Raw genomic sequence first — 18,791 nt, 5'->3', positions numbered from 1 at the left:
GGCAGAAAACACTGGTTCAAACTGTCAGAGTCAGGATACAACCTGACACCCTGGTAGTCAGGGTGGTGGTAGCAGTCCGATAAGATGGTGGCTGCAGTCCTCCTGAAGCGGTGGCTGTGGTTCTGTTGAAGCAGTGATCCTGTAGAAAGGGTCTGCTCTTCCTCAGAAGGTCCAGTGGTGGCTGTGTAGCTCCTGTCCTCTGGGAATCCAGTGGAAAAGGTGTCTCTGGTGTTCGGAATCTCAGATTATATCCAGGATAGAATGCTTGGTTCCTCCTTCTGGGTGGAGCATCTCACAATGGGATGATGAGTCATGAGGCCAGGCATTGATGAGCTCATTAACAGAAGATAGGAGGGAGGAGGCAAGGAAACACTGTCCCACCTGGTTTCAACAGCTCATGAGGATGGTAATAGAATACACTGCAACCCAGGACAGTATTTTAATTACTATTACTGCAACAGTTTGAGCCAGTTTTTCTCTGTGGATTTAAAGGATGGAAAGTTGAGCAGTACTTCTTTTCCAAATTCTAGACTAACCCCCCCAGTCCAAGAAAATGAAATTTCAGAAAGGCTTTGTCTTTCACAAATATGTGAAACTTGCACAAAAAACTGAATAAACAGTCAGAAGGCTACACTGCACTGAGCTACATATTCTGACAGCTACAAAACCCAGTGTGAAAACTGATCGTTGATTCTTCTCTATCCTTTAACCACGTACTCACCCAAGTGAGGATCTTCCCTCTTAACTTTTGCCAGTTTAACTTCGATGGGAGCATTTGACATGTGATTTTTTTAACTGGCTTTTACAAATAAAAGTAGACTGTATAAACTGTTCTCCTCTCATCCACCTGCTCACTGACTTCTTTAAAGATTCCAATAGATTTGTGACAAAAGGTGAGTTGACATTTCCTGAATATATAATATTTATAATTGCATGAACTTACTCCACTCTAGGTAGTTTCTATTAGTTTGCCTGGTACGGTTTTCAACATAGTAGAATTATTACCCTAAGAGAAGGAAACATTATGCAAACTTTCTCTTGATTATCACAAAAAGGGATTTCTGAGACAGACTTTGATTTAGCCACGACTATTGCACATCAATTACCAGCTGGGATCTTGCATAACCCATTACACTGCACTTGAATGTTAGGTGGCTGATTAAAGAGCTTCCAAAATGCTGCACTAGTTAACAAAAAACAATTCTAGCTACTGAAGACAGAATGCAGGAAATCACTCAAGGTAAGAGAATTAGAGAAAGCTTAACATAACATGCATAAGTAAATTAGAATATTTTCTATTTTTTTTATTATCCTATTTTGCTCACTTGCATGGCATGTAGTTTAATAAAATCAGAGGGGTATTAAAAGGACAGGGTGTCTCTGACCTGCAGGCCAAAACGCACCATAGAAACATTCAAACCTATCTTACAGGGTTAGTTCAGGTGTCAAAAGCACTACCTAGGTGTCAGGGAATTCAGTTGGGCAATTTATTCTATCAATTAGAACCCTTCCCCTTTCTTAAGATGACTCAGGTCTTCCACTATAACGATAACTCAGGAATGCAGGGCAGTTTACAATGGAACTATTGTGGGATTTTATCTAATAACGACATATTAATACCTAATTAAGATTTTCTGAAACCTGATATTTGCCCACAGTACAATGTAGGGCACTGAAGAAATACCTGTACTATACCTGAACTGGATGTTATAGGGAATGTTTATCCAGCAAATGTTGGGCAAAGCAGCTGTACATCTGTGTTGCTAAGGCTGTTGACCTGGTAAGTCTGAGCAGAGGGCTGTGTTAATGTAGCTCTGCTGCTTTCAGGACCTGAGCTCTCTCTGCACAGCACCATGTCAGTGTCCTTGAGACCCTCTGTTTATTCTCAGCTCAGGCATGGCTTAAGCACTGTGTGGGCTGCTCACATCACCTGTCTCATTTACTCTAAGGTCCTTCAGACGATGTATTTCTGTAGGCAAGAAGGCAGACCAAGGCTTTAAATCCCACAGTATTAGGCTTCTCCACTTAGACTACCAACTACATTTTTAAGAAAAGCCAAGCTGTGATGTGTATCAGCTGAATGGCAGCCTAATGATGGTTAAACTTACTGTTAGCTTGGGCCAAAAAATGTCAGTGTTCTTGCCTGTCAGCTCCTACCCCCACATTCCAAATCTCTTTGTGTCATGGACTAGCCTAAAGATTTTGACATCCTCTGTCTGAATTCCTGCCATAGAAATTGAACCGTTTGCTTATGTCTTACAACTCCAATACTTACAAAGTAGAAAGCCTTGCTCTATCTCTGCTGCTATACCAACAGAGAACCTTCTGGCCACCAAGTCTGTGAAACCAAAGGCAAGCCTTGCTTTACAAATACAATTTTTTTTTTTTGACCAGATAAGATGTGTTTAAGTTCACTTTATAAGGTGTAAGTGCTAGGTTCTCTAGACATCCACAGAATGTGAGATGGGATCTCCCTAACAGGATCCTCTCAAAATCAGATTTGTCCATCTTTACATAGAACCTAAAAGGAAATTTAAAATGAAGGATCTCTATCTGTTGATTTTAATTATTTATATTGACCTTAGTTTAGTTTATATTAATTTTAGTAGCTCTATTAGCAGTTTCTATTTATTGTCTATAGAAGATTAGAAAATCATTCAGCTGCAGTTTTGCCTAAAAGACTAAAAACTGTCCCAGAAAATTTACAATGACATTCTTACGTGCTGTTAACATATTTTCACAATTAAGACTTTTGCCCATGTTTTATATAATTATTTATGTTTGGGAGTATATGCATCACTAACACCAGACTGGGTTCTATGGACCTTGACCTAGCATGTTTCTCACGACTTTATTGTTGCTATACAGCCAATGGAAACGGGCCACAGTAGATACATTTATTGTTGCACCAAAGCTCCCTTGGTGTAAGTGTCCAGTTTTTAGTCAATGAAAAAGAGACTTTTTTCTAGTTTTTAAAGAAATTGTGCTTCTGGATTCAGTTACTCAGTTTACTTAATTCAGTAAAATTCTGAAATATTTTACAAAGCCACAGAAAGCAGTTGACTTCTGGAGTGCACTGCTGCTGTCCTGTGCCTACATCTGGCTGCACTCCCACCCAATCTATCAAATCATGAACTCAGTGCCCTCTGTAATTCTTATAAAACCTTGTTGTTGCGTGTGAGACAAAGCTTAGGGTTCTCTCAAACAATACATTTCTAGAGTCTTGTTCTTGGTTGTCAGCTTATCAACTGTGAACTCCCTACAATATTTAAAAAACAAGCCAGGACAGTTGCGTTGACTCAACAGTGTCAGCACCTTTCGGTCAGGTAATGCTCATAAGGGGAGTCTCTCGTGAAAAAGACACTGCCAAAGGGTCAAATTCTTGCCCTTTCTGGCAAGCCAGAAGGACAGCTCTGTTAGATGCTTAAAAATTTAGAGAAACACATAAATCTTCGGCACTCTTACTTGCTTCTGCTTGCACAGGCAGGCTCTAACACCCTTTATCCCCTTCAAATGAAATCCTAAATGCATGGGATCACACATAAATGAAAGCCACTTACCAAAACATGTACCTTTCCTTTTTACAATTCTAAATATCTAAGTCTAATATCTAAGCGTCATTTCATCTTAATCTTTTCATGATCGTTACATATGCACAAACATTCCAATTTGTACAGACAGATCATAACTAATTGTTTTAGCATTCTATAGATTCAACAGCAAACCCCAAAATGTACCAACTGCTATGGAAATAAAGTGCACCAACTTTTGCATAAGACTTTAGACAAGCAAGTTCAGACTTCATATAAGCAAACATCCATGGGTGTAAAAAGTTTTAGAAGATGCTTGTGAAACATACAGTTCTTATCAGAGATTTAACAGGGTAGGTTTTCCTACTATATTGGAATCAAAAAGTTAGTCTTTGTCACCTATTCTTCAGTTTTGGAATAAATTGATATCTGACTTTCAGCAAAGCAGCTTTAGACATCACCAGCTTTCAGTGCTTTGATATCCTAACCAGTTGGAGCTTGTCAAACTTTTAGAAATATTTCCTGTAACATTAATCAAGAAATCATTTCACAAATACGATCCTACAAAAAGCACACACTATCATATTTGAGTGAAGGCACCAAAGTTCAGAGATAAGGCAGGTGACAAACTGACAGAAACACCCAGTTTCAAGATACAAAACTTTTAATGCAATATAAATTGCAAAGTATTTCCTGTTTCTATTAAGTGATCTTACTTTCCACAAAGCTGCTCTAGATTTATTATGCAGCTAAGAATGAGTGTCAGAAGGAAGTTATTCATACTAGAAGTAAATTCTTTGCAATGAAAGCACAACTTTCCCTCCCTTTTTGCTCTAAAAGTGTAAGACAGAATTCTCTTTCCAATCCTTGCAGACAGAAAATGAGCATGCAGAAGGACATGACTCCACCCTAGCCTCCAGTTCAGACTGTACCCACTCCCAAAACAGCAGTGCTTGTTTGCCATGCAGCAGTTCACTCCCAGCAGCTCTAGTGGAGGACTGTAGACACAAGCAGAGAACTTTAATAACTCTGTGAGTAGCAAAAATATTTATATTTATAATTGGATTTTAAAAAATCAAGCATGTTTACCTAAGAAATGTAATAGTTGTTTACAAGAACTTTGAGAATGAATACAATTAAACACATATTTTAGCTTGCCCATGCAAATATGAGCAGCCTTCAGCAGTTGTCTTTGTTTTCTGTACTTATTCATTACTCCAACATGTAATTATTTTAAAAATATCACAATGACATGATGTTGTTGCAGAATATTATCTGGTATTCATTGAAAATGAATCTCTGTCAGCTCTCCCATGAAATAGAAGAAATAAGACTTTCTATGAATAAACCCCACCCAAAGTAACATTTCTTCTACTATATAGCAAGTTGCTTCACTCCAAAAATTTGGGACCACTTTAAAACCTCTCTAAAAATACCTTATTTCTTTTTCCACACAAGAGGCAAAGATAGTTTAAGTGATTTAAGCATGAATAGAATCCAGCCACTCATTATCAACATTATATTACACGACCATTCCAGAAAACACCAAAGCCATCAGGAAGTGATCTGTAATTGCAAATATATTTGTCATACTATTCCCCAAAGATATTATGAAACACTGATCTGTTTTTTAAATCTTCAGATTTATGATAATCATGTGAACCTCATTAATGACATTTAAAATCTTATTGCCACAAACAGGCAAACTACTTTGCAGACCTTGTAACTATCCATTACAGTCTCTTTTGGCTCCTAATCTAAAAAGAAGCGCATCACTGGTTCATAAATGGGGTAATTTCCAGAGACAGCAGCTTTCTGGATGCTTTCACAGCATTTGGAGTCTCGTGTAACTAAAAGACAAATTCCTCCCAAGTGAGTGCTTTTCTGACCTAGACACACTGGCATGGCCGAAAGTCTTGTGGACCCAATAAAACGGCATTTACTCGACAACGACTGAAAAGGTGTTTTTAAGACAGAGAAATGCAATGAAACGGCAGAGGATGTGTTTCTCAGCTGAGTAGGATTTCTGGATGAAGATAAAAGGGTTTTGATTTAATAACAGCAAAACAAACAGGAATGGAGGAAAAGATTTTGTATCGAAAATTTCCATGCAATTTTTATTTTCCCAAGTTTCAGAAATTAACTTTCCCTTTTATCTTCAGCAATGTCAATGTTAAATTAATCTCTCTGTTTTTTTGGGTGTGAAAGATTACGTTGATAGCTACATCAATGACAGAGTGAACCATCAACAGAAATGAAATCTTGTGGATTCCAAAGAAGCTTTGGAAAAACAAGAAAAATCAAATTCAATCTAATAAAAGCAATTATAATTTTGGGACTACAATGTGGTTCTTAAAGTGTGCATCAACAAAGGTGAATTTTACATCACACCCTAGTTGTCAGATTTGGAAGAAATTTTAATTCAGAAATATGCAATTTCATAAGTGCAGTGATTATACTCTCCTTGTAAAGGTCTGTCTTTCTTGTATTAGTATTGACTAATGGACTAACAGACTTTAAATAATTTTTTGATTGATTTTGTACAAGTGCTATCAAATTTTTGTCAACACTGCCATTACTGTCTTTTTATCCTTATCTTCCCATCTCAGTTTTCTATAATTCCTTATTTGCAGCTCATTTGAAGCATAATTTTGGGGGTTTATATTTGCATTGTAGATGTGATACAGTGAACGTTTACTTATTTAAAAAAAATTTTATAAATTTTCCTCTAAATGTTTTTTTTACAAGTAAAAAAGTCTATGAGCAACAAAGAGATCAGCAGACAGGGAAACTGTGATGATGACCATATTCTCCTACTGACTTATGCTGAAGATGAAAGGAAAGGTATCAAGCCATTAATAAAACCTAAGGTATATTTACATTACTTTAATACTGTATCCCACTGTCAAACTTTGCACATTTCCTATTGTTGTTATGGGAAGACAGACAAAAATTCAAGACAAAAAGCTTTCCTAAATGAAAAGCCACAGACCATAGATCCAAATTTAACCTAACCACCAAGTGAATCTAGGATCCAATTCCAACAGCAAAATGTTTCCTTAACACCAGAGCAGGCACGACTGCAGGACTGACTCAGCGATAATCATCAAACCTACCCAACCACGGACATCCTTTCTCATAATAAGATGAATTTTTGTTACACATCTTCCATTCAAGTACAGACTAGGCCCAACTCTGCTCAGTCTCTGAGATATTACATGATCCTTCCTCAAGCAAAAAAAGCATTTAAACTAACATCCTTTCTTAATATTAAAGTGTTGAACATGTTACCTCTTGCTAATTTTGTGATTCAAAGAACAAGACATTGCTCATTTCTGAAGTTTTGTTAGATTTGTGTACTTTTTCCACCGTTGCAGCAATTGCAGCTGGTATGAAATGAGACACTAAATGAGACTACTACTATACGAATCTTTTTCAATACCTATATGTATATTAATTACAGAGATGTAGTAGTATACGCGTAAGAAACCAAATTATTACCTCAAGCCCTATAATATACTCAATGCTACCACTGATTATCTAATGACTAAATCTATTAATTTAGATATCCATAATTTATGTTTATAAGTTGTATATGAATGCTCTTTTGCATTCTGAAATACTCGCTCTCTAGTGAAGGTGCCTTGTGCATGGATATTGGGCATTACTACACAGACCCACCGGCAGAGCTGAACTCCTGTTAGACTGAGGTAAAGCAGCTCTGGAAAACAAAGTCACAAACCACTCATCCATTTCAGAAGAGATTCTGGCTCCACTTGTACTAATACTTACCCTTAAGATAGCAGCATAAAGATAAGAGGACCATCAATTTGTAACACAAAGAGAATTGTCAAATAACATAGGATTAATGTTACTGTTTAGTTTAGTTATTTATTTATTTGATCTTAGAATGCGAAGGAATAATTAATGGTGGCTAAAATATGTTTGGAACAGGCAAACTACTAAAGATCTCCCTTACCTCTTCCCTACACATTCTAATGCCACCAATTCCCATTTAATTCTTTCAGTTCCATTCTTTCTACTAGGCAAATGACTGACTGCTCCCACTCTCTTTGTGTGGCACTCTTAATTGGTAAGAAAATATTTTTGCCTTCCTTCTTTCATCCTTATTTTCCCTTAACTTCTCAGGTTCCACTTTGATAGTCTTCCAGAGATTTTAAACTACCCTGTGTATCAGTGACACTTTGCTGCTAAGTAGGGTTAACAAGGTCATTTTGACAGGACCAGAAGTAATGTTTGTTTTGAAACTGAGTGCTCTGTTTAAATCTGTTTATTTGTGCACTAAGTCAAGGCACTTTGAGCTGTCATGATGACTCAGAGCAAAGCTGCAAAGTCTCAGTTCTACAAAGAGATTAGTCACTTTGTTTTTTTGCACTGAGCTGCTCTGAGTCAGCTGTAAATTGTTGCACATCGAGTACCTGGGTACAACTTCAAATGGTACAGTTAACTTCAGTGCAAATTCCTGAAAGAAAAGCAGTCTCTCTGTACCTGAGCAAATGATTGACTAGGTCTACCTTCTCCAATATAGAACTGGGTTTTACAATGAAAGAAATTAGAACTGTGAGAATATTGATTTACATTTTTTCCCTTAGCCAAGGAGAAATTTCAGGGTTAGCAGGCTGAGTTTACTAAACTCCGAGTATACGAAACAATCAGTTGAGCTGTGCTCTTAATTCATTAAATATGTCAGAGATTAAAAATCTAGACATCAAAAGGTTTACTTTTTTTGGTCTTAATCTATAAATGTAAACTATAAACTTAATAAATACACTAACCCAAAGTGTCTCCCTAGACAGGAATACAATCCTGATGCTTTTTGGAGAAAAAACCCACAAGAGACATCATAGAAGAAACTGTAATATTTCTCTGAACCACTCAACTCTATTAATGTTTTCACATGGGTCCGAAGAGAAGGATGTAAAAATAATGTGAAGGCTAGGAGTGGTGAACTTTTTGAGAAGGAGGATGACCCAATCTACTTGTCAGTTATGACAAATTAGTGTTGCATTAAGGACATTTTGAGTTATCTCCACCTGTATGAGGCCTGCATTTGTTCCCCTCTCCTGACAGCATAGTTACCTTCCCATAAAGGCTGTCCTTACTAGTTTTTCTTTTCTTCAAACCATTTGACTCATGCTGCTCTTTTACTTGGCATTCAGAAGGCCCTAGCACACCTTCTATTCATTGTGCAGTAAAGAACAAGCAAATGCTCCCATCTTGATTCAAACTAAAATAATAATGTCACTAAAAGATTTTCAGGAGAAATGTTGTGTTATTTACTTTTATTTCATTTATTTTCTAGAGAAAGTACTATGGCCAGTGCTCCTCAAATGAGCAATCACTGTATGGAGGAATCCCATCAAATACAACTTTTCCTGCACACTTACTCACCACCTGCTTTGAGTCTGACTTATTTAAAACCTGCCATCTACTTATTATTAAACTAACAATAGGTATTTAAATATGCAAATAAGAATAAACATACGAGTATTATCTGTTGCACTCATTCATTCTTTAAAGTTATTTATGTCATTTACATATATACCCTTGATTTTGTTCTGTAAGTACTCATACAAATAGTAATGAATTCTATAAACTGTTTTGGAATGTAATTTGTTTGTTAAACAGTATGAAAGACAGCTTGATTATATCATACCATGCTTTTCTATTGAAGGGATTAGCATCCAATGTCATGTCCTCTTTGCAAGATTCAAAAATAATTGAGGTTTGGAACATGAACACTTTAGAATATAATTAAGAAAGCACTAGTAGGATGTTAGTAAGGATTTTGAAATGTTCTGCACACTGTTCCTTTATACACTGCCTGCAGATGAGAACGCATTGCTATGAAATGAAGTGATACAAGTGCATACCCTGCACATTTTATCTTCAGGAGTCTTAAGATAGTTTTGGAAAGATTTTTATTAAAATTAATGAAAAGGTACTTTATTTCAAAATGTATCAAATGTCCTATCAAATGAAAAATAGAGATGTAAGCCTGTTCTAATCTACTATGAAATATAATTTAGAGACTCACTGTTCCTGTATTATTATTATTTATTTTTTATGTCTGGTAATTATGCTAAGTATTATGCTAAATATGCTAAATATTAAGGTCATTATGTTGCATATTGTACAAATACACAGGAATAACACTGAACTGACAACAGTTCTAAGTAACAGAACATTCTATTACTGAAAACACAGTAGTAAGGGAAGTCCTGAAAAACATTAAGTGATTGATTCTGCCCTGATACAACATATTCACACACACTCTTTCCCCTACTCACTCCCATCGAGCCACAGTTATAGGGGAAAATTACCCCATTGTCCAAGACGCATGAGTACCAAGAAGCATTGATTTAGTCTATACTGACATATTTAGAAAAAGTATAATCTAAAATAAATAATATAAATGATGTCACAGCTACTTAGAAAGGCAGTATAGATAATGTCTTTTCCCAGGGCTCCACAAAACTGTGATTAATCCCATGGAAGCAGACAAACCTTTGTTCACTGGTCTCATTCTATGCTAGTCATAAGGATAGATGAGATCAGATTCATCAGTCTTACTTCTACACCATAAGGGTGTATCTTATAGAGTGAATGTTGGCTTCCTAAAAAATACTGGCACATTATAATTTTTACAATTATGATAACTCATTAATCAATCTATTCTTAATTTTGTGAAAAAGTGATGGAAAGTAAAGTTTGCCAAGCATAAAAGATTAGCAAGAATGACAATTGAGTATCAGGAGACAGCAAACAGTCAGCAATAATCTCCTGTCCTTTAAATTTATTGTAATATGATTTTTCTCCTGGCTTTACTATAAATTAGTTTCTTTCATAAAAAGCTTTAGTTGCTGTGAAAACTACTTGTGAATCTGCGAAAGCTCTTTCTGAAGAACAAATGTAGGTGCAAGGATCATCAAGAATGGAATTTCAAGTTACATACTTAAAATCAGATTGCACAATCTATATCTGTGCTGGTGAGCACCTACTCACCCAAGCTGTCCTACAGGCTAAACTGAGCAAATTGGTATTTCCTCGTGCATTTCCTCCTGTATTGACAGGGCCATAATTTGGCCTTTAAGTAAATGGTTCAGGTAAAATCCTCTGAAATTTTCACAATAAAAGTATAGATGTTTAACACTGAACCTATTTCAACACACACTATCCTATCTACTATAGATTCTCCTTCTTCATAAATCAAGAAAGAAAAAAAATGCTATTCACTGCCAGGCTCCAAAAAGAATTACTCTTGCTACCAAATTAGGAATTCTCAGTGCTTGATTGCCAGTTGGCTACCAAAATCATTAACCTCTTTCGACATCAAGAACAATGGACCTTTGCATTGCTAGCTGATCTAATATTAACAAATGAGTACTTTAATCTCAATTGTATTTACAGGTAAATCACTGTTCATCTGCAAAATCTGCTGCCTGAATCTGCTAGAAGTCATTGCAGCTGGTTGGCTGATTATTTGATTATGCTACTCCTAAATTCTTAAATTTATCTGACAGAAAGTGTATTTTTGTTGGTTTGCATGTGAGTGCAACTCATTTGCTTTAAAAAATGCATAAGAACTCAGATTTGTCTAATCATATTCTGTTTGGTGATTATCGCCAAGTCTGCCTGCAATCAAACTTGAACAGTCCTTTGCAAGTCACGTATGTGTTGCTGATATCTTCTCTCATTGTGACAGATTTGCTTCCCATAGGATGAAAAGTGAGTGCCCATGGATCAAGCATTAGTTTCAGAGCTGACAGGTGGGTAGAATGTCTCATCTACCTACACATGAGCAGAGAAACAATACTCCAGACATCTGATGGGTGCAGAGGAAGCATGGAAGTAGTAAAGCATTCCTGCATTCTACGCCACCCTTCCTGAAAGCTGTGCTAAGGGCACTACATTAATGAGCCAGCCTCGAAGAGACATTATTTCCTTCCATGAACAAGTGGAGAAGTGGGGGGAATTTGGGTCAGAAGCAAACATAATCGTCATTCTACTCCCTTTTGTGTCAGCACAGGGAGCTGGCTGGACATGAAGAAAGGAACGTGCTCCATCTGGCAGGGTCTGATGGCACACTCCCCGTTTGTGCAATGCTACAGCTCAGGGGAAATATGATTCAGAGGCTGCCTCTGAGTCACAGCTTCTCACTGAGCTGCTCTGAATGGGCATGGCCACATTTTGTCCTGTCCTGGAACAGATCTGGCTCACCCTGTGTTCTCAGGTGTGTCAGCAAGCACTGACTTTGTGAGGGGCACCAAAACACTGGGCACCAATTCCCTTTGCAATAATTAAACTAGACTCATACATACTAACAAAAAGGCAACCACTCTGCTAATGATGTCAAACAGTAAAGCAGAGCATTTCGTATGTGTGTTGTCCGAGATGTCTGTACTGTCATGCTACACATTTAAGACCGATAGAGGTTTTTTCACCGCACCTTTGGGAAGCGGAAACTGCAGATTCTCTGGAGCTCACTGCATTCTCACAGCCAGGGGCACTCCCTGGAGCTCACTCCGGGAGAGCCAAGCGGGGCGCGCCGTCCGTCCGTCCGTCCGTCCGTTCCCCCGTGGGTCCGGAGGCGCTCCCGCCATCGCCCTCCCAACGGCATGGGCACAAAGCTACGTCCTCGGCACTCGCCAGAACGGGCGTGGCCCCTCGGAGAGAGCTGCCATGGGAACACGCCGCCGCCCAGGTGCCAGAGCCTGTCCCAGGGAGCGGGGGGCAGAGCGGGGACAGCGGAGCGAGCGGCGGCCGAGGAGAACGATCCGCTCACACTGGTGGCAGCGCCGTGAGCGGAGGGAGAAAGGTTAAGGAGCGTCAGGGAGTTCCAGAAAGAGACTGATGGAACCAAGCTTTGCCCTCCCTGAGATGGAAACAGGGACGACCACCAGAGAAAACCCATAATCACGCTTTTCCTTCCTTCTTAAATACATTATCCCTGAGGGGCTAGCACCGCGTAGGCTGGCATTGGCTATACTGGACATGGGGGAAACTTCTGGAAGCTCCTCACAGAAGCCACCCATGTAGCCCCGACAACCAGCTACCCAAACCTTGCCACCCAAAGCCAACATATGCCATCCCTCACCTCTGGGTACCATATATTTAAGAATTATCATTAAAATACACATTCATCACAAACTTCACTTACACCAACCAAAAGAATTCCCCGCACCAAAATCAAAATAACATCAACAAAAGTTACCCACAGTACTTCCCTCATTCCTTCACCACAATTACGACCACCAAAATGCTCCACAATCATTGCGCTTTTCCCTCTCTAGCATTGTTCATCCATATTTTGCCCATTAACTTTTCCTCTGTCCTTATCTCAAATTCCTCATGTCCCCCGTTTGGGCATCAAAAAGGCCTTTTTTTTTTGGTGGGGGAAGACGAAATTAACCCACTGCCTGGTGTTGCTACAGATTGCTACAAGTACTATAAAGCCTGTTGACACAGTGTGTCGGCCCAGTCTTTTGTAGCAGTGACCGGCACAGTGCCGCACCGCCACAACCGGATCAGTTCCAGTCAGAGCAGTGACCCTCATCTCTGCCTGTGGCACCTGCAGCGGCATTGCCTGGAAATCTGACTCCATCACCAACCAACCACCGGGCAATCAGCACCTAGCACAGACTCACTTCTCCAAGCCATATCCAATCTTTCTCTGAACACAGTCCCAGATTTTTCTTACTCAAGCAGTGAGGATGGATTCTAGGATTCATCAAACCTGTGCATAAGGCTGAATGTTCTCATTTATAAACTGTCTAGAGGGCATTTACTTCCACTAATAAGTTTTCAAAATCAAAGAATTAAACACATACAGGCTAATTGATATAAAACACCTTTTGGTAGATATTATGTACTGCAAAGAAGGTAACAGGAAACGTTCATTTGCAATCAGTTTGGAAAAAAAAAGTTCTTAATTTATGAAAACAGTCCTGTCTGCTCATTACCATGAATAGTTAAAAACTGATATTAATTATACCATTTTTATTTCCAGTTACATAAATGGGTATCTTCAATTTCTGTTCCACTCTGCCATTCTCCCAAGACAATCTGTGAAAATAGTGAATAAGAGTCTGGTTGCTTTAGTAGTTTCCCTATCTTAATGACCTGGGCATACAGCCAAAACTGTGTATCACAAAAGGGCACATTTATGTTTCTTCCACTAGCAGAGCTGCATAATATCTCACATAATCCTAAATCTATATAACCCAGACAGCAACTATGCATCAATAGGAAAACAAACAGGCAGAATAATCTTACTATTCATTCACGATCCAGTGAGAAAACGTTGTGCAAATGTGAGCGTATGCCTTTGAAAAACAGCATTCTGTGGCTCTTTTCACTGCATGGTGACACCATCCCCAATTACACAAAACAGTAAAGAAACCAAGCGTCTGGGTATTTCTGTAGACAATTATGTGATAGAATTAGATAGATGGTGAAAGGAGTATAATGGAACAAGTAAACAACCGAATCCTCATTATCAGAGAGGTGCTGAGCACCCGAAGCTCCCTTTTAATTAAACTGGGAACTCTTTTAATATGTCTGCCTTTAATCTTTGTGCCTGAAAATCTTAATTTCAAATCTAAACATTTTCATAAGTGAGCATCATCACAATTGCTGTGAAGGTTCTGGCATCTTATTTCAACACAGCAAGGAAGGCCTGGATGAGAGAAATAAGGCCCCATGAAGCTCCTGCCTGGAAATGCACACGTAGAGGACTCTTGGCACACAGTGGGTTTTACACAACTGTAGGGATGAAGGAAGCCCTCAGGTTGGCTTTAAAATAATTTTATATAACCCTCGATACCAAAATGTGTGAGGTTCCTTGTCATTAACAGATTTTATCTCTAAAAACACTCTTTTGAGAAAGGGAAGAATTCTTATTTCCATTAAATGACCAAGGGATTGAAAAAAAGGTAGAGGGAGAGATTTGCCTAAGGAAGTAGGGCAAGCCTGCTACAAACTGAAGTGACAACTTAGAATTCCCTATCTGTACCTTAAACAGAGGGTATTACTGTCCTCTGGGTCTTGGTTAAGAAATGTCACAAAAATTTCATTTTCTTATTCCACTGACATACAATGGACAGGGAAGTTTCCCCATCTGCAGAATAACCCAGTCTAACTGGTTAATTTAAAACCACTGTTCTATTTGATTTTGTGAGCTAACTTTGCCTCTTGTAAAAATCACAGTAAGACCTACTATGAAAACAGAACTGCTAAAAAGTTAATGAGAGCAGGCTACTTTGGAGATGTAAAGTTAAAATGAGGGAAGAGTTTCGGCCATAAATACACATTCTGAACAATTACATTAATTTATTTTGAATAAATGTATAAAAATATATGATTAGTGAAAATGTAACACATACAATTAAAACCTGTGATTCTTACCTTTCACTTAACATCCTTTGGTTGCTAAATACTTATGGGAAATTTTTATTCTAAACTTCTACAGACATAATTTCTCCAGTTCCTTTTCTTTTATGAACATGTCACAAGTAAGACTGAGCCAGGATTGTGTTTTACTACTCAACAAAACTGACTTCCTTTCTGGTTTTTATTGGGTAGTTACTCCTGTAGATGTAACTGAGGATGGGCATAATATAGGCTATTCTAACTAGAAGAAATGAGCACTAAGTCATACAACATCACATCCAAAACCATTTACCTCTTATATCTTAACTAAATTAACAATATCACTCCTTGTGGAATTTCAGAGATACTTACAGGAACTCATTCCTTGTTCCTCAGTACTTCAGCCATAGATGACATATTTGGCCCTCCATTTGGCTCAACAATATGATTACCAATAGCTTAATTGCTTTATATTACCGACATTATAGCCACTTGTGGAAACGATAATGAAAGAAATGGTTCACATTTCTGGCCTTTTACAGTGCCTGCCTCATGCAGACACTTGGTAGAGCAGAAAGAGCAAATACATGAAACACAAAGCAAACATACCTCCAGCTCTAAGAACTACAGGTTCTTCAAGTCTGGTGAAGATCAAGAGACATGTGGAGGGGATCTTGACTTCTCTTTAGTTTCTGAAAGACAATGCACCCACAGTCAAGGAAACATTTCATACACAGGTTATGTTGGTTTCTGTAAGTAAAAATGAAGAATATAAAGCTGATTCTATATAAAAACTGGGGCACTGACTTTACAGAGCAAATTATGGCTATGCGCCAGACAAGTAGCCAGAGAAATGGTAAGACAAAAACCTACAAAAGTGTGTGAAAGTTATAATCATTTGTGACAAAAAAGACAGTAAAATCAGATCCATCCCCACAGCCAGACAATTATTTCAGTAATGAAGGGTATCATACACTAACAGGTATACTTAAATGTTTTATATAAGCTACAAAAATTAAAAATCATTACTACAGGAAATCAGTAATTTTGATTCCACAACTGCACAAAAGACTCTAAACAATACTTATTCAAAGAGAGAGAAAACAAATAGTTGTTCTTCCTACTAATGAAAGTTGAGAAAGAGTATGCAAATTATAGATTAGCTTGTACTTTCGGGAAGTATTTTTTTAATAGTCACATAGAAAAACATGAACAAATTAAGTTTTCAGGAATGATAAGCACTCCTTTTAAGCCAGAGAGAGCCCAGTGGAAAAATCCAGTTCTATTAGTTTTGTTTTTGCAGGTCCCTGCTGGTCTGATCACAGGTGTCCACCACCAGCTCCCTAGCAAAAACACTGTAAGTGCAATGTAAGAGCAAAGGACTTTAAAAGAGACCAGAAAACTGTGATACATTTCTTCTTACAGGGACAGCTTATTCATAGTTACTGTCAAGCAAGCCCAGGGGTTGATGACTAAAAAAAAACATTAACAAAAAAGAGAATCCAAGCCCTTTCTTTCAAAAGTTTTCCTTTCTTCCTCCCACATATATCCTTCAGCAATCAGCCAGAATAAGCATGCAATGAACAAAGTTCACCTTGCTCTATACATTTAAAACCACTCTAAATTTTCATGTAAGAGTATAGAATGAAATCCAAACAATTATGGAAATCTCAGCCTCACCCAACTGATGGACCAGGTAGAAAATAATGAAAAATAAAAGGAATTAATCTTCAGAAACCAGTTTAATTCTACTAAGGGCTATCAACAATATAATGCAACAATATAATTGTATAGCTAATTCATGACATCATTAACTAATGGGGATTTCAGTTGTGTATTTTTGTGCCAACATGTCTGAATGGCTTTAAAAACTAAATTTAATCTCAGTTTTCTAGTGTTTATGATTCTTGTTTTGGGAATAATTACATTTCTGCAGTTACAACTTATTTACTGTATTGCCATAACACTTAGGAGCTCTAATCATGTACAAGAATATACTGTGTTAGATGCTCTAAAAACATAAACCAAAAAGAGTGCAGCTTAAACATGTTGTGAGCAAGCAGTGAACAAACAGAGAATAGAGAAGTATGAAAAAAAAGTGACATTAACAATCAACATGGCAAGTACAAGGTTTGGCACGCCAGCTTCCAAGCCGAGTTACTGGAGACTTCAAAAAATATCTTTTCCCACACCTGAGAGGCAGAATGAAAGAAAACATAGAGCTATTTATCCAAAACCAAAACAAGTGGGTGGTGGAAGTTGGTGTCAGGGATTGTTGAGAGTTGTCATCTCATAATGAATCATAGGTGAGGTAGTCCAAGAATGACCTTGAAAGCAAATCAAGACAGAAAGTAAAGAGACGTGTGGTCAAAATTACTGGCTAGGGAAATGATCTTTGCAGTTGTATTACGGGAAAAGGATTATTTTTACACTTGACATGACTGGTACACACAAACTCCTAACTCAAATAAAACATAACTTTGCCAGGGACACTTTTATTAAGAATGAGAAGGCACCAGGAACAGCATCAGTGGCCAACACCCTGCCCTGCCCTGCAGTTCAAGCACCCCCACAGGAGCACAGGAACATGCCTTGGGTTCTCGGCTGCCACCACCAACTTGGACAGTGTCCTCTGTGAGGACATGGGTGAGCTGGCAGAAGGAGGAATTAATTACAAGAGGAAGAAAGTGTTGGGGAGGTGGGTAGAGGCCTGAAAGTGGCTCCACGCCCTCCAACATTGCCTCTGAAATGGTGGGGCAGCCGTACATGTGGTAACATCCAGCGCTGTAGTCTATCAATACAATTAATCTAGATGGAGCGGAGATTTTTATGGCACACAAGTGCTTATCAACTGTGAAACAGAACGAATTTGCTCTTCACTCATCGTATTTTGATCTAAAACCTACGAATTGTGTCAGTGGCCTGCTCGGATCCCACAGGCAAAGGATTGCACAGCAGTCACAGGAGTAACGTGGACGGTCACCCCACCAAACCCCACTGCGACTGGCACCGGGCCATCCCGAACCCGTGACAAGGGTGCAGTGACACAGCAGTGTATCGAAAATAAACAACCCACTGCATGTCAACATCATCGCGCTGCCTCTGCCAGCACAGGAAGTGGGGGATGAGGGGGCAGTGAAGGTGTCTCTGGGGGCTGTGAGGGTTCTGAAGACGCTATGACAGAATCTGTGGGGGCTGTGAGGACTTTGAGGGGCTCTGGAAGCTATGAAAGAGTCTGTGGGTACTGTTAAGAGCTCTAAAGGCTGAGAAGATGTTTGGGGTCTGTGACGGCGAGAGAGGAGGAGCCCCGGGGTTAGACATGGCGCCCTGTGGGGGGGGGTCACGCGCAGCCCCGCTGCCGCCACAGCCCCCGCGCGCGCGCGCGCGCACGCCTCCGCACCCGACCCCAGCGGCCGCTCGCGCGCTGCCGGGTTGTTTACTTCCTCCGCGGCGCGCGCTCCGCCCCTCCGCGCTGGCGCTCCGCCCCCGCTGCGCGCCCTCCCCGCTGGCCAATGGGAGCCGCCGCCAGCCCCGCGCGCAAGGGGTGGGCCCCGCCCACAAGGAACCTGGCGAACGCAACGTCAACCGGTAGTGCTCGTCAGGCGGGGCTTTGCGCTGATTGGCCAAAGAGCGTGTCCATCTCCTCAAGGCCCCGCCTTCCCCTTTACTCTCGCCGCCGAATACACAGCGCTCCTCGGCCCTGCCTCCCCCGTCTATGTGTGTGAGGCGCGGATTGGCTTGTCGCACCGGCCGCTCAACACTCCTGCCAATCATGGTCGGCCCCGCCTCTTTCCCCAGCACAGGAAACACCCCTCCAGATCGCGGCCAGCCCGGGGCGGCTGCCGCCTCCCATTGGTCCGCCGCGCTGCC

General features: G+C 39.5%; 1 long non-coding RNA gene across 1 annotated transcript; it reads right to left on the bottom strand.

Moving 5' to 3' along the window:
• Window positions 1-367: 367 nt before the first annotated feature.
• LOC120412025 lies at window positions 368-18,681 on the bottom strand. Its single transcript, XR_005604682.1, has 3 exons — window positions 18,488-18,681; window positions 15,531-15,613; window positions 368-478 (listed from the first exon to the last, which is right to left on the bottom strand). It is a non-coding gene; the product is annotated as an uncharacterized LOC120412025 (long non-coding RNA).
• Window positions 18,682-18,791: the final 110 nt, after the last annotated feature.

This window comes from Corvus cornix, chromosome 4A (genome assembly GCF_000738735.6).
Source record: "Corvus cornix cornix isolate S_Up_H32 chromosome 4A, ASM73873v5, whole genome shotgun sequence".
NCBI classification, from domain to species: domain Eukaryota; kingdom Metazoa; phylum Chordata; class Aves; order Passeriformes; family Corvidae; genus Corvus; species Corvus cornix.
This window is presented reverse-complemented; position numbering and strand designations above follow the sequence as displayed.